Genomic DNA, 17,711 nt, shown 5'->3' with positions numbered 1-17,711 from the left:
TGACCTGTATGTAGAGAAGGTCAAGAATCATTGTTTAAGCTTGTATTTAAGAGAATTGATATGATATACAGTTTGTTGTGCAACTATGTAGCTATTTTCCTGACAGTGGAAAGTATAATCGGTTTATTTTTCAGAAATCAGTTTGATGAATCCTGCCCTGAGCCCTTGCTTGCTTAATTCAAAATGAAGCGCATTAAGATGTTGCAGCAAATAATGGAGAAGGCTTACACGCACTTAAGCATACAGATGCTTGACTAGGAAGCATCATAATTTCTAGAAACTGCCAATCCCTCCTCAGAAAAGTCAGCAGACCCTGCAGTCTCAGCCATCTTGTTCAGACCAACAACCCAACTATTCCAAGGTCAAACATAAATGAAACTTTTCTCTGTAATGTGAAAATTCCTGCAGCAATGTAGAACTTTCAGAGCTATGTTGTATATGTTCGTGGTAAAGGCTACTTTAAAATGTCATACATGTTGTAGGGGTTTCATATGATGAATCTTTTTTCATATTCAAAGGAGTAAGCGGCTCTTAAAATAATGAAGGAGCCCTTTTTTTCGGTTTCTTTGAGAAAAAAGACTTGTCTGCTACTGCTGGCATCATGCCACGCCTGTTTTATGCTGAACTATCATAACATTGTCATATTGACAGAGCAATATGGAGGCTTTAAATACTATGATTTACTTGCACACATACGGGAATCACTAGCAGGGCGCAGCTGGCTATCTAGTGGTGTGCTCACCACCCAACAGTACCAAATAATTTCCTGTCAAGTGGAAAAATGAAACTCTGATCTAACATTTCTCACAGAAACTGAAAACAAGGTGTAGGGAAATGGAATGACAGTGGTCAAAGATAAGAGAAAATGAATTATACTGTAGCATGACAGGCATGAAAGAGCTGGTCTTCAGAAGAGTTAAAACAGAGATTTTATCAGGAATACAATATAAATCTTAAAGTAGAGCTTACAAAAATCCTATAAGGCAACTTGCAATAAGTGTGATCTTAGAGCACATAATAATCACAATCCAACCAGGTGTAGCTCTCAAAAACCAATGAGGTAGCAAAGTTGAATAACAATACAAAGGCTAACTGAACAATGTGCAAAGGTGAATAAAAATAATATTCATGTATAGGATTTTTGTAAGCTCTACAGTAAATTTGATGGAAGGTACTAAATTGTTAAGTAAGGGGAGAAATATTTGTAAATTTTCATTTGTTCGTCAAACACAAAGAACATCATCTACATACCTAAACCAAATTGCATTAGAAGGTAAGATATCCTTTAGTAATTTTGTTTCAGAAAATTCCATATAAAGATTACTTAGTACAGGTCAAAGAGGGTTACCCATTGCCATACCAAATTTTTGAGCATAATAATCTCCATTGAATTGAAATACACAGTCTTTTATACACAATTTTATCAGTTCAATGAAATTTGACTTTGAAGCAGGTAAATGAATATCATCCAAGACATCAAATAAATATTCTAAAAGGTCATCAACTGGAACTTTAGTGAAAAGTGAGGAAACATCAAAGCTAACTAGTTTAAAATCAAAATTAACATTGATATTGTTTAGCTTGTTGACTAAATCTACATTGTTCATGATATTAGAATTTGATACCTTACCCACTAAAGGGCTTAATAAAGAAACTAACCATTTTGACAATTCATATGTGATGGAGCCTACTGAACTCACTATAGGTCTTGCTGGAAAATTCTGTTTATGTGTTTTGATAAGTCCATACATATATGGCAATGAAGGGGACAAAGATGACAAACTTTTGATAAGAGAGATGTTACCTTTCAACAACAACTTCATTTCTTTATTGAAATGAGAATTAACTGCTTCTAAGGGAGTTTTACTAAGTTTAGAATATGTTGTGTCATCATTTAGAAGATCATTCATTTTAGATAAATAGTTACTTTTGTCTAAAATCACAACAGAGTTAGACTTATCTGCTTTAGTAATATGTATATCCTTGTCTTTCTTTAAGGTGTTAATAGCTCTTATGAATCTTTTAGGGCAATTAGCTTCCACTGGTTTTGACAAACTGGCATACACTAAACCCTTACAGATATTAATTTCATCATTACTTAAATTACTGTATTTTTCTAAATTACAAAAAGACTTTGTGACATCAACACAGCTGGCTTCCCTGTCAGAGCACACAAAACAAACCATAGCCTAATGCACACAAGGAATCTTTATCTAGTTTATTAGATAGGTTTACCACAAAAGATGGGTTTGTGTTCTTGGTCCAGTCGCTGTTTTCAATAAGATGGTCCAACTTACAATTTAGTGACACTTGTAGCCTATTGCATTCTTTCCTTAATTTATCATAGCAATAGTCCAACATCCGGTTCTTCCAGTGTGTCGGTATTGCCATTTGAAAGGCACGTTTCTTCTCTCTTGAAATGCGAAAAGCCTCCTCCATTTCAAGTTTCTTTAATTCAATGTTTTTCTTTAAAATAATATTTTGGAATTGGTCAAATCGTCGACCAGACAGCTGAAACAAACGTTGAGGTAGGACAGATCTTGGCATCATTTGTTCATCAAGGCATTTCCTAAGGAATCCAAATCGTAACTTCAGTTGGTAAGCCTTGATTAGCGATTTGGAGAAAGCAGTAACGAAAGGAGAAAGTCCAGGACAGCTTGTAGAGAAGAAATAGAAGAGCCGTGTGGAATCCATGTTGGAAAGGATCACAATTTTGCGCGTCATCAAGATATTCCTATGAGTCCACGGGGAAAATGAAACACGATAAGCTCCCAAGTGCACTTTCGTGTATTAATCACATCATCAGGGGAGACACAAGAGAGAAATATGTCAGTTGATATACATCGAAGAGACGAAGCTAAGAGCCATTTGGTAAACATGTGATTGTCCAAAACATACAACGAGCGTTCATAAACTTATCATTTTACAAATTTTATCAACAATAAAGTTATCTAATTTGTATAGACCATCACTAATATTAAGATTATAATTCTTTGTGTACTTAATAATAGAAGATTCAATGATATTCCTCTTGGTAATAGAGTTAGAGTTAATAACTGAGATGGCGTTACTCCAGTCAATACAATGATCATAGTTTTTAACGTGATTAAACAAGGCAGATAAGTCTAACTCTGTTGTGATTTTAGACAAAAGTAACTATTTATCTAAAATGAATGATCTTTTAAATGATGACACAACATATTCTAAACTTAGTAAAAATCCCTTAAAAGCAGTTAATTCTCATTTCAATAAAGAAATGAAGTTGTTGTTGAAAGGTAACATTTCTCTCATCAAAAGTTTGTCATCTTTGTCCCATTCATTGCCATATATGTATGGACTTATCAAAACACATAAACAGAATTTTCCAGCAAGACCTATAGTGAGTTCAGTAGGCTCCATCACATATGAATTGTCAAAATGGTTAGTTTCTTTATTAAGCCCTTTAGTGGGTAAGGTATCAAATTCTAATATCATGAACAATGTAGATTTAGTCAACAAGCTAAACAATATCAATGTTAATTTTGATTTTAAACTAGTTAGCTTTGATGTTTCCTCACTTTTCACTAAAGTTCCAGTTGATGACCTTTTAGAATATTTATTTGATGTCTTGGATGATATTCATTTACCTGCTTCAAAGTCTAATTTCATTGAACTGATAAAATTGTGTATAAAAGACTGTGTATTTCAATTTAATGGAGATTATTATGCTCAAAAATTTGGTATGGCAATGGGTAACCCTCTTTCACCTGTACTAAGTAATCTTTACATGGAATGTTTTGAAACAAAATTACTAAAGGATATCTTACCTTCTAATGCAATTTGGTTTAGGTATGTAGATGATGTTCTTTGTGTTTGACGAACAAATGAAAATTTACAAATATTTCTCCCCTTACTTAACAATTTAGTACCTTCCATCAAATTTACTGTAGAAAAATGAAAATAATGGTATGTTACCATTTCTAGATTCCATGATCCATAGACAAGGAAACAAGTTTAAGTTTAGCATATACAGGAAACCCACCAATGTATGCTCATATATCCATTATTACTCATCTCAACATGATCAGTACACCTGCACCCTGAGCCACCGACTCTCGCTCCACTTACAAGAAGGTGGAATCAAACATCATCATGAACAAAAGCATGGAACGAGACTAACGAGGGAGATTATAATGAATAACATCAAAATCATTACTAGTTGTAGTGATCGCAGGAGACTACAGAGATTAGAAGCTATTCACATAAGAGAGGAAGCCCCTGTCATCAACATCCAGACAAACATGACCACAGCCTTATAGCTCTTTGATGGCCCGCCAATAGGACGTAAAGCTGATAATGCCTTGTCAAATTCCCGATTGCTCAGGTGTGATTAATTACTGTGTTGTTACAAATAATCCATTATACAAAGGAATGTAAGGGTATCCATACAGCAGTGGACCACTGGGTCACTTCGAGGCTGATGGTGATAGTGGAAGATATCAGGAACTCACACATTAGTGTAGTGGAAGATATCAGGAACTCACACATTAGTGTAGTGGAAGATATCAGGAACTCACATATTAGTGTAGTGGAAGATATCAGGAACTCACACATTACTGTAGTGGCAGATATCAGGAACTCACACATTAGTGTAGTGGCAGATATCAGGAACTCACACATTACTGTAGTGGAAGACATACAGATAATCTAAAGATAAACCTGTATATTGTCAGTGTGACTAATGATGAGTCGCAAATAATGTTAGTCTTGAACTTGAAGGGAAATATTTATCAAGTTTATTGTGAAACGTATTTATAATGCTGCTTCCAACCACTCTAACTGGTACATTATTCCATGTTAACAATCATATTGAAGATAAAATACTTCACCTCATCTGAGGTCAAACGTTTGCCCACCAGTTTGTGTTCATTACTACGAGTGACATCAGACGTGACGTCATTAGTAGATAGATATCTATACCTCATAGTGATTTTTGTTGGTAATACAGACAGTTAGTTTCGCTCTATTTCCTATGAACGTAACTTTAAAGTAAAGTAAATACGGTAAAAAAGTATCTTCCCGGATGTGTCCGATGAATTTAGAAATGATCAATACGACTCGTGTTGTCTGGGTAGGGTTGGTGAGTGTGAATGTGGACATGTTTCCTCATAATTATGGCAACTCATCTTTATCGTTAATTCCATCGAAATATGAAATCAATATACAATTCAATATTACAATTTGTCCCAGCATTGGCACGGGGTCTTATCATACGATCATGATGAAATTGGTTCATAGTTAGACCTGCCAAGTCTCCTCAAATATGGAATGTTTCTAATTGTTGGATTCACCAGGTCTCCATATGACTGGTCTGTACCATGACAGGTCGCTAGGTCTATGCTTGGTACGGGCACTCACCTCAACCCGGCTCTTTATCTGATCTTGACTAACAGGTAGTTTGTTGTTAGGGAGGCTGACTGCCTGCCTGGCTAGCACAGGGCTTTACAATATGACGGATCTCTTTGTAACAGGTAAACATACATGTGTATTATTGGAGTGATCAGAATATCTCCTTTATGACCAAACAATTTAATGGTAGTATTTCGTATAGGGTCAATGTAATGTTGGTATATTTGAAAACATATGAACAGTCATAAAGCCTGAATCCATAGTATATGTCAAACATTAAAGTTATATACATGTTGACTTTTATCATTACCAGTACAACATTGGTGAACTAATGGTCTTCAACCGGTATGCACAACCTCAACAATCAGGAGTTGTTCATTATTTCTGTTATGAAGACTCAGGTACGTCATCCAAGGTAATGATTGGTATTTTCTTTAGAAGGATAACTTAAATTTGGAATAAAATGATGATAAATTAAGAACCATATGTATATATGTAAACGTGTAGATATATGTATCTACTTGAGTCAGACGAATGTATTATATACTTAAGAATGTGACTGACAACTTATAGAATAAGGTACAAACATTATGGTTAATGTGATAAATGATTTATAATAAATATGTACAGTGTTGCATTTAAATGGTTCTTAAGAACCAAGGCCTTTTAGCCAGTAAAAATGATAAGAAATTGAAAAAGGTGTTGAAAGCATAACAATCATAAGCCCCAGAATATATTATCCTCTGGATATCTAAAATAAAATCCAACGCAAAATAACTAGGTTAAGACAGTATTCATTCAGCATTTAAGAAAATATGTACTTTCCCTCTCCTTATCTCCTATCATTATTTCTTATGTTTACTTCCAACAAATGTCTCGTATATCATATAAAAATTTGTTATAGGTATTAGGTGAATATTGTCCAGCGACGCGTTGTATAACTCTCTGTTGTCAAAGTTCACCGGTGGAGTAGATCATATATTACAAAGCTGTGTCTATCCACACAGATGTTACACGTCCCAGGTTAAGATATTTCCTTGATATGGCGTTTATCTAACATAGATATGTCTTCTATAAAGATCTGTAAACACGTTCTCCTGCGGGTCGATACCTAACGCTTTCGTATTAATCATTTGTAAGTGACCAAGCATTACAAAGCTGTGTCACTTCCCACACTCGGTTTCATTAATCATTCAAACTATATTTGTTTCATCATTGATTTGATCCTTACAATAGATATTTATGTTTGTAATTTTCTTTATCATATCATTAGTCAGTTGAATTGCACAATACGCTTGTCAACCTGGCCAGTCTACTGTTTTGGTCATGAGATATTATTCACAAGGTGTAACAGGACTCCATCCGTCAGCTGTGTCACCACCAGTGACAAGTCATCCTTAGCAAGGCTGTGTCATCCACAAAGGACGGAGAGAAATAGTACAGTCTCGTCGGAAATGTTCTTGCTTAAAGATGTCTACCTTCCCCTGCTCCTGTGTAGAGTGCAGCAGCCACGAAGGTGTAGGAGCGCCATCAAAGGTGTGCTGGTGATGTGTGGTAATAATAATAATACTGTTCACACCATCAACAACAACCATTTCTCAGGTTTGTCTGTCCTACTTGTCGTCGCTGCACGTAACTCTGTCATTGCATATGTCTTCCTTGAACGTACACCTTCCTATATTTCACTGTCCCAACTATTTAGACAATAATACGTTGAAAGGATTGTTAGGTGACTTTAAAGTGGAACATATAAAGGATTAGTGACCTAATGACCTTCTATAGGTCGCTGTCCGTTAGAATGCACCATTCGTCTTACGAACAGGGTGAGAGCGTGTACGGTCTCAGAATCATCTTGAACCCCTGGGAAAACTGTTCAAGATGATTCGATTGATGGTTATAACATGACACTAACTGCAGGTATGACCCTTGCAATCAACAGGGGTGAAAACCTTACTTATATATATAGGGCCAAGTATTTAGTGAGCGTGTGTATGACCTTAACCTGGCAGTTGATGAGCCACAAGCCCAAATAACCAACCAACCTGGCGATTATTTTAGATGTCTTGCTTGAGTGACAATGTAGCACCTGGGTTGAGCCCAAGGACTTGTTACCCTCCTCCTTTCAGTGTGTTTTCTATTTCTTCTTCACAACACTCCCGAGAACCATCCAGCAAACTCCACCACACTCCCCTTCCTGCCAAACCCTTCCCTCTACGTCGTCAGTAATCAAGACAGACATTCATAGTTTTATATGCAGCTACCTGCTGGACCTGGACGATCATTTTATGTTAATTTATGGTTCACATTCTGGCTTCATGACCACAAGCTGATAGCCCTTAAATCCAACAACATATATACATCCTGTTATACAACTGATGTTACTGTCTGACGTATGTATGGTGCGGCTTGATGACCTTACCTGCTGATGGTCATTAAGTCAAACATGTTATCATGTTGCAAATATCGTGATTTGTATGTTTTGTTGTGTGGCACAGTTTCTGGTGTAGATATCTTTAATAACCTTTACCGGTTACTATCCAGTATAGTGAACGATAGACAGACTTACGTGTTACAGACTCCGTATGATAAACACCTGACGAATCTCGAAACAACAAATTATTTGTTGGGTAAGATCAGAGAACGAGTCGTCCAGTGGCAGAACATAAAACTACAACATGTAACAACAACAACAACAACAACAACAACAACAACAAACAACTGTTATGTGAAGATCTAGTTATTCAAAGTGAGATGATCACAAGGAAGTTAGGGATATAGAAGAGTAGGAGTGAGGCATAACCTGGAGGCCCACCGTGGCTGGTGCTATATAGAGCAGTGAGGGATAACACCATATCTTAACCCCTGGTGATGTGTGAGCTTATAAACACTGGTGGTATTTATGGCGGCCACCAGGAAGTAATGTTCACCAGGTATTGCTCTGCTCTACACTGATCCAACAACTACAAGGATAATGTTGTTATAACCTCTTGATCATGCTGGTTATAGAAGCATTATAGATATATGTTGGTGACACAAGGATAATGTTATTATAACCTTCTTGATCATGCTGGTTATAGAAGCATTATAGATAAATGTTGGTGACACTAGTATAATATTGTTATAACCTTCTTGATCATGCTGGTTATCGAAGCATTATAGATACATGTTGGTGACACAAGGATAATGTTGTTATAACCTTCTTGATCATGCTGGTTATAGAAGCATTATAGATACATGTTGGTGACAGAAGGATAATGTTGTTATAACCTTCTTGATCATGCTGGTTATAGAAGCATTATAGAATACATGTTGGTGACACAAGGATAATGTTGTTATAACCTCTTGATCGTGGTGGTTATAGAAGCATTATAGATACATGTTGGTGACACAAGGATAATGTTGTTATAACCTTCTTGATCGTGCCGGTTATAGAAGCATTATAGGTACATGTTGGTGACACAAGGATAATGTTGTTATAACCTTCTTGATCATGCTGGTTATAGAAGCATTATAGATACATGTTGATGACACATCATAATGATGGTCTCGTCTGGTGTCCACATAACCACAGTACTTTACTACAGTACATACAGTAATATCAGTCGTAACAACACTATGTATGTAGTCGTGATTACCGTAACATGTGAGTGGCAAGATTGGATGACGTACGTAACAGTATCAGACTTCATCATTCTCAATAGTTTAGGTGAATCATTTAATATTTGACGTTGCTTCGTGTTTTATCAGATGATAAAATGATGGTTGGCCTAATGACCTTCACAAGTCAATGGTTATTAAATCCAACACAGCAACCAACCACTCAGGATGACCAGGAGGGAGCCACCTGGTGCAGACCAAGTGTACCAGCCTGGTGGAGAGGATCAACTGTTCCACCTCAGGATAAGAGCTGCTCAAGTTCTGTAGTGAGGGACACTCCAAGTGGCATGTGAAACTACCAGTCTCACTTACAAACTACCGCCCGGCTGGCCGGTGGGTGGCTGTGGCCAACATGAACCCAGGGGCTACACACACCGCCCACTGACCTGACCACCGGCCGGTGGGTGTGGCCAACTTGAACCCAGGGGCTACACACCGCCCACTGACCTGACCACCGGCCGGTGGGTGTGGCCAACTTGAACCCAGGGGCTACACACACACACCGCCCACTGACCTGACCACCGGCCGGTGGGTGTGGCCAACATGAACCCAGGGGCTACACACACACACACCGCCCACTGACCTGACCACCACCACTGTGACCTGACCACGTGTGGCATGTAGCTCATCCTTGGACAACATTAATCAAATACCTAGACAGAATTTTTATGTTAGATAAAGACATTTCTTGATAGGAAACATAAGAAATGATGACGAAAGATAAGGGACGCTATTAGAGGTAAATATTTTGTTAAAATATGAAATACTCTTCCTCAAACTAGCTCCCTGTACTGTATTTTCTTTTACATACCCAGAGGAAAATATATTCTGTGGTTAATCAGTATAAATGTTTATGTTTAACAGGTTTTCTATTTCTGATAGTATTTCACTGATTCAGGTTTAAAGACCTTAGTTCTGAACAACCATTATAATGCAACACAATACATATTTATCATAAACAAATCATTTATCACAATAACCATTATGTTTGTACCAGATTCTTTACGTCCTCAATCACGTTTGTTAATATATAAGGAATTTTTCCGCCACATTTCAATACATAACATATATCTACACGTGTGTAAATATATGTATATGTTTTTAAGAATTTTTCTTTGGCTTTTATAATTAAGGTGTAAGATATCCGTCTGAAGAAAATACTAGATAATATTATAGGTTATGTGTGTGTGTGTGTGTGTGTGTGTGTGTGTGTGTGTGTGTGTGTGTGTGTGTGTGTGTGTGTGTGTGTGTGTGTGAGCGCACATAGGAGTGAAAACATATTTTACACTTACAAGGTTAAGAGACGGGGCAACACGAGTGTACAAATCCTTCCTCAAAAGACTCACGTGATAATGATTAAAGTAGTATACACACACACACACACACACACACACACACACACACACACACACACACACACACACACACACACACACACACAGCACAAACACACACACACACACACACACACACACACACACGAGCGGCGCTTTCAATTTTTGATGTAGATTGATTTCCTATCTTATTTTCGTCTACGGAATTCTACATCTTCAGTTCAGCACAACATTGTGGTAATGAAGGGAAAGTCACCACATTTACAAGCCGAGTGCACGTAGCTTATCCCACCTCGTTAGAGAGAAAACTTACCTGCATTTGAATCAATGAACGGGAACAGAGAAGACAAAATTTTATTACACATTTATTATACAACTATATAATTTATATTATATACATTACCACATTTCCTGCACTTTCCATCACAAATTTGCTGAGGTCATAACCTTGTAGTTACCATTACCTTACAACCTTAAGGATGGTGGTCTACAACACCTCTAGATTGATGGAGAAAACGAAAAGTTTCGTTTTACTATTAAGACCACAGAAATGCGGTAATTCCACTTCACTACCACTAACTACTAGTTATTTTACTTGTTGATTTTCACGGCTAAGATTTTCATCCTCTGAGCGAAGCCATACAATAATCGTCCTTATCTACTCTGAGCATTGGATAGCCTCCTGATGATCAAGATTGCTGTTTTGGTTGTCCGTTTCCCTTGTTACTGCTGCGCCTCACTGCACACCTTACATGAGTGCCTTCCACAGTATTAGGGACAGCTGCTGGGCCTCACTGTAGCTACTTCTGGGACGGTTGCCAATCTTCCTCGTATTCCCTCATGACCACAGCGCCAAACCGACTCCCGCCATCAGGCCGAAACGCACAAACATTTCTGACAAAATTGAGACAACCGCTTTCGCGTCAGTTTTGACACCAAGTGAATTTATACGACAATTACGTTCAAGATGCTTGGTTTTTCGTTCATGGATTGAACAGAAGCAACCAACGATGGTTGCTACTGCCCAATCCATGAAGTCCCCCCCACCACGGAAAGGTAACCAAGCTTCGGGGGGGATGGGTGTTTACCCTGACGCCAACGGAGAAACTCAATATTAGTGCAGAGATCTTTTCCTCGGTAAAGAAAGTGTAGCCGGACTCCGCCCTCATGAGGTTACTGCACGACAGCAAAGATCACCCTTTGGTAGGCTGTGCTATAGGCAGCACAGCTCCGTCAAAGATCTCACTCCATAAGTGAACTTATATAGATTCTTTTTTTAACATTTTGTCTTGTCTATAAGGAACTCATCAGTTCTTCTCCAGTGAAAGCAAAAAATCATCCAGAAATTCATTTGCTTCCTCAATATCAGGATCTTGTGGCTCTGTGTGGGGGACGAGGCTGGTGGTCTCTGTGACTGGCTGTGTCTGGGGAGCGGGGCTGGTGGTCTCTGTGACTAGCTGTGTCTGGGGAGCGGGGCTGGTGGTCTCTGTGACTGGCTGTGTCTGGGGAGCGGGGCTGGTGGTCTCTGTGACTTGCTGTGTCTGGGAAGCGGGGCTGGTGGTCTCTGTGTCTGGCTGTGTCTGGAGATCAGTGGAAGTCTTGGGTATAAATTTCAATATACTGTGAGCGATATCGTCTCTCAACCGATTCCTCTCGATCTTCTCTTGCACGGCCTTCATGATACGTTTGGGCGGCTTTCTCCATTTTCTTTGCATTTCAGTTGGTGATCCTGCGCCATCGAGCCACATGATACCAGAATAGTATCGTTCCTGTTTCCCAACGGGTCCAATCTTGGTGTCACACATGATGCCGAGGGAACCCAAATGGCGGCCGATGTTTACGTTGGAAGCCACGGGCTCGTTATGTATCTTGCAGTAACTTTCATACCGTTGCTGCAGCTCTTTCCTGCTGATAAGGTACCGCTTCATAGTAATAGTCTTTCCCTTCATTTGAACGAAGGTATTCATGAAACTAACAAAGGAAGCCTTTCCTTTGTAATCCCGTTTGTAGTAACAGAAAGCCATTGAAGACGTGGATTGGGTCAGGCGAAGTTACACAGACAACAAGATAGTCCTATAACCAATGGTCCTGTATCAGCACTGAACTCGAAACACGTGAGAACGACAATTTCAACCCAGGGCTGGAGGGCCAATTGATGATATTCTCACGTCTTGCTCAACCAAGTAACCTCGGTTAGACCTTGTTTATATTCAAATATAGTAAAGTTAATATAGTGAAGCTTGATGATTCTATTCATATGTAAGTTTCAATGTAGTTTGTATATATATATATATATATATATATATATATATATATATATATATATATATATATATATATATATATATATATATATATATATATATATATATATATATATATATATATATTTTCAATAATGGATGGAACTTGGCTCCTAAGGTGATTTTGTTGTTGGAGTGGGACCTCCAGCCATTCTGTCCACCTTTTCCCTTTCTACACATGTTGTGGTGCATTGGGTAGTGTGGCAACCTTCGTCTTCATCTTTTTGGGTGCAGGCTTGCAAACCTCGTGGAGTAGTTGTGAGGTTTGCTTCTTTGCTGCACCCGACATAGCCATCTGGGCGTAGCTATCTACCCGGGCTGGTGGGTCAGCCAGCATAGCTACACACACACCCGGTACCTGGGCTGGTGGACGAGCAGCCTTCCTTTCTTCCATGGCTACAGTCTACCTAACGACCTGGGGTTGTGGAGCAGCCATCCTTACTACCACCCAGGTTGGTTGGGCAGCTTTCTTTCGTTTCTTTGCTACACCCTTCTGGTTGGGCTGGTTGGGCAACCTTCTTTTTCCTCTTCTTCGATACAACCTGCCAACCGAATTCGTCTGCTGGTGGGTCCGTTTCTTTCATGGATACAACCTCTGTAGACACTTGGGCTGGGCGGTCAACCTTCGGTTGTAGGTAAAAGTATATATATAGAATAATGTGGTTATCATCAGCAGCCAGAGGCCATTCCTCCCTCCTTGCCTGCAGAGTTCTTGATTTTCTGGAAAGTTCTACGAGATTCTGGTAAGATAAATACCATTGAGAGGACGTTGTTAGGGGACAGTCAGGTTCAGTTTAGAGTTGGTTGTGGGATGGTTCTTTTACTGTGTCGTATCAGCCAGATGGGTATTTCTTTTCACAGTTTTCGTTAAAGTTTGTTTTCTAGAGGCATAATCTAGAACACTATTTTCCATATGTTTATCATTTTTGTTGTTATAGTTTCATTATAATCATTAGTTTTGTTATTGTTGAGTTTCAGATATTTGATGTTATGTTTGTGATTCCCGTGGAAGCGTCTGACATCTTGCTAGAAGACTTTCTGGTCACAATATTTCTACACTGGGGAGTTGATCGTATTCTTTAATTGCAGGTTTTGTTATCATCTTGCTTTACATTAAGGTCTACTGGAGGTTTTCCCAATGCTGGTTGAACATATGCCCAGCAACAGGAGATGGCGTAAGATACAGTATTGATGAGACTTACCTATCTGTATACCTATCTAAATATCGCTCTATCAGTCTATCACTCTAACTATGTATCTGTATATCTATCTATTTATCTATCTTTAACTGAAAGTCAACAATAATAAAATCATTGATATATGAAGTATAACAATGTCATCTCAATGGCAATTATCTCACCAGAATCTTCTAGAACCTTCCAGAAAACTATGAACTCTGCAGGCAAGGAGGGAGGAATGGTCTCCGGCTATTGATAAAACCATATTATTCCATATATATGTTTATATATACATATTTATGTATATATGTGAATGTATATATAACGTACAGAATAATGTGGCCATTATCAGTATCGAAGAAAACTGAAAAGATGAGGTCCCACCGAGATTCGAACTCGGATTGCTGGATCCAAAGTCCAGAGTGCTAACCCTTACACCATGGGACCTGATAAGAAAAGATGTGATTTCATCTAAATGTTTTACATATAATCAACCAGAGACCATTCCTCCCTCCCTGCCTGCAGGGTTCAAGGTTTTCTAGAAGGTTCTCGAAGATTCTGGTAAGATCATTACCTTTGAGAGGTCGTCGTTAGGTGACAGTCAGGTTCACTCTATGGTTGGTGTTTGTAGTTGGTTGTCCGAGGATGTTGTTATACTTGATCAATTTTGTAATTGTTGACTTTCAGGTAGGAAGTACTCATTTACGATGCATCCTTGTACTCACAACAACCTTATGAGTCACTTCAAGATTTATCTTCACTACAACTTTATCTTCACTACACTATTAAGGTTGAAGTCAATGGTCACATTCACTACAATCTCAACACGACTGGTCTTATACCTAACCCATATTATCGCTACATCCATGTACATGTATTTCTTGCAGAATAACGCAGATATCAATGATTTCTGTGAAAGTTGACATATACAGCCTTACGTATCTATCGATCTATCTAATACCTGTTTTTTACCTATCTATCTATCTATCTATCTATCTGTCTATCTTTCTAAATCAGAAAGTCAACAACAATATCATTAATGATACGTATAACTACGTCCTCTCAATGGCAGTTCCTACCCAGAATCTTCGAGAACCTTCTAGAAAACCTTGAACCCTGCAGGCAGGGAGGGAGGAATGGCCTCTGGTTGATTATATGTAAAACATTTAGATGAAATCACATCTTTTCTTATGCCTATAAAAAGCATTTTGATCGATCGTACCAAATATTCAATTATTTCTCTACCTGACAAAATATTCAGTCACTCCTATATCCGACATGTTTCCTGCTGGCTGTTGCCTTTAAAGTCATATGGTAATTTACCGCAATTAGATTATAGATACATTCATCTATATGGAATGGCTCAGCGTGAAGAAACATACATATTTTCACTAAATCCTCCTCTTCACTACACTCCCATCTCCACTACATAGTCCTAACACAACATCTTGACTACACCATTGTATGACCACATTATCATATCATTGTGTTCTTATCTTCACCACAGCCTCGGCAAAATTGATGTTTTCTTTACACATCAGGGTAGATGGCCATCTTTATGATGACAGAGAACACACATAACATATTAAACCACTTATCTTTAGTCACTTTCATCTAATTTTTGTTGATAACAACGAATTATAATGACAATTCTTGTGTTCTCTGACGGGACATTGTACGGGTGAAGGAACTGTTGTGAGGCACATGTATTAAACTATTGAGAAATAAACTTAACTGAATTAAAGTATTGACTTCACTATATTAGACTTCACTATAGTAAGCTATGCTAGAATATGATCAGTTCCCAGGTTATATAAGGGAGGGAGCCGGGACCGAGAGCATCATTTGAGCTGTGACCTCTGTCGAGTGAACATCTCTGCTCCGCCTTGCAAGCTCCCTCAACCTTTCCTCGAACACTTCAATATAATAATGTTCACCAAGGAGGTAGGACGATTCTCCTTTGTCCAGGAGATGGAATTTGAATATGTCCATGTATTTGACATGGGCTATGGCTGTGTGGACATGGAGGTGGAGTACCCAGACGTGGAAGTGATGGATGGAGTGGAATTTGGCTGTGTGGATATGGAGGTGGAATACCCAGACGTTGAAGAGATGGATGGAGTGGAATTGGTGGAATACCCGGACGTGGAAGTCATGGATGGAGTGGAATTTGGCTGTGTGGATATGGAGGTGGAATACCCAAAAATGGAATTGGAGGAAATGGAATATGGGTGAAGCTGGTATGAACGCCATATGGTTTTGGTGAAGGTTGACCTCGTAATGTGTTGACGTAAACTAGGTCAACAACTGTGACCATGTGACGAGGAGTGCCACATCCACCAACCACGTAGCGAGCCCCACCACGGAGAAGTATCCTGGCTGCATCCACGTATGATCCTTTACTTTGTAATGGACTTCATTGGATCCACTTATGATGCTTTTTTTTGTAATGGACTTCATTTATAAAGAAGTTATTTGGCGACCTAAATACCACAGCGACAACCGGAGCTCCCATGTAAGGGTTAAATTCCCGGCAACGGTGACAAACGCTTCGGAAAAATAAAGAAAATTCATCCAAACCCAAGAAAATTGTCTGATGGTTCCAAATGGTAATAATACCGATGAAGTCAGCCATACTGGGGGTAAAAGAGTTTTAAGTTTGGTCAAAGATGGTGGAAGTGGTGGGGGGAGGCATTGTGGCTGACCAAACAATGTAGTTATAGCTGTCACTCAGGTGGGAGTCATTTATCTAATGATTTGACCATTGCCACACTTCGACCACCGCTGCTGGCAGCCCTCTTGAAGCAAAGCAAGACCAAAACAACGCTAAGTAGCAAACAAGATTTCTTTTCTAATTTCAATAAACGTGAGCGTTGATTCAAAAGGTGTGTTTATCTAGGGTTGGATTCCTACTTTCTCCAGGGCTTCTTCGTCTGCAGTTCCACATGCGTTTGTCTATATCTCATATCATTGGGCTGGTGTTGTGCTTAGAAATAAAGTTGTAGGCCCAAGTAGCGAGGAATAGTAAGTTCAGAATATGTATTGAAGTTGTCAAATGTTGACGATCGTGATATTAATGGATTCCTTAACTGAAAAGTTGATTATTGAGTCTGGGTTTTTGACCTGACGTACCTCTTCCTCCAAGTGTCCCCATAACTTGGGCAAGGCTTTGAATTAGAATTGGAGGGGGTTAGAAACCACTTCATACCAAGTCTTAAGACGAGAAAATCGAGGGGTAATAATAACACTATTGTCAAAATTCATCAACTAAGACCATGAATGATGGTCCCGGGTGCCCAAAGGGGGATGAACGAAGCTTCGAGATGGTATCGGGGTGATAAACACAAAGGGTAAAAGTATCTCTGGTGAGAGGAAAGGGGGAAGAACACTGATAACAAAGTGTTAAAGGGTTAGTTATCCTCCTCGCCTGAGTGATAGGCATGACGAGGAAATGGAGAGAATTAACTCTGGAGGCGGAGAGCTAGAGACACAGTGGTCTTTGGGTAGGTTGAGGCCATATTTCCCCATTTAGAGTACATCTTGAGTTTCACCAGAAGCTACAGGGGGCAGTACGTACGACTCTATAGATACCACAAGAGTTTTAAGGTTTCGTTCAAGGAAGATATAGACCTTATGTGTCTGTCAAGATCAATGATACTGTTAGATTTCTTACCGACTTGTGGTTCTGAAGATGTTATTATGGAGGGACCAGATGGAAGGCAGACATGCACCTAGATTATCATATTTGATGTTCCCACATATTTAGATCATGAAGATCTTCAATTAGATGACAGATTTGTTGGGGTTAAATGACGTTCAGATAAATCTGATCCTAAACCATAGTTGAATGC

General features: G+C 38.8%; 1 non-coding gene across 1 annotated transcript; it reads right to left on the bottom strand.

The window, feature by feature from the left end:
- Positions 1–14,235: 14,235 nt before the first annotated feature.
- TRNAQ-UUG (transfer RNA glutamine (anticodon UUG)) lies at positions 14,236–14,307 on the bottom strand. Its single transcript has one exon. It is a non-coding gene; the product is annotated as a tRNA-Gln (tRNA).
- Positions 14,308–17,711: the final 3,404 nt, after the last annotated feature.

This window comes from Panulirus ornatus, chromosome 42 (assembly GCF_036320965.1).
Source record: "Panulirus ornatus isolate Po-2019 chromosome 42, ASM3632096v1, whole genome shotgun sequence".
Classification (NCBI taxonomy): domain Eukaryota; kingdom Metazoa; phylum Arthropoda; class Malacostraca; order Decapoda; family Palinuridae; genus Panulirus; species Panulirus ornatus.
The sequence above is the reverse complement of the archived record's forward strand: the minus strand, read 5'-3'. Positions and strand labels throughout refer to the sequence as shown.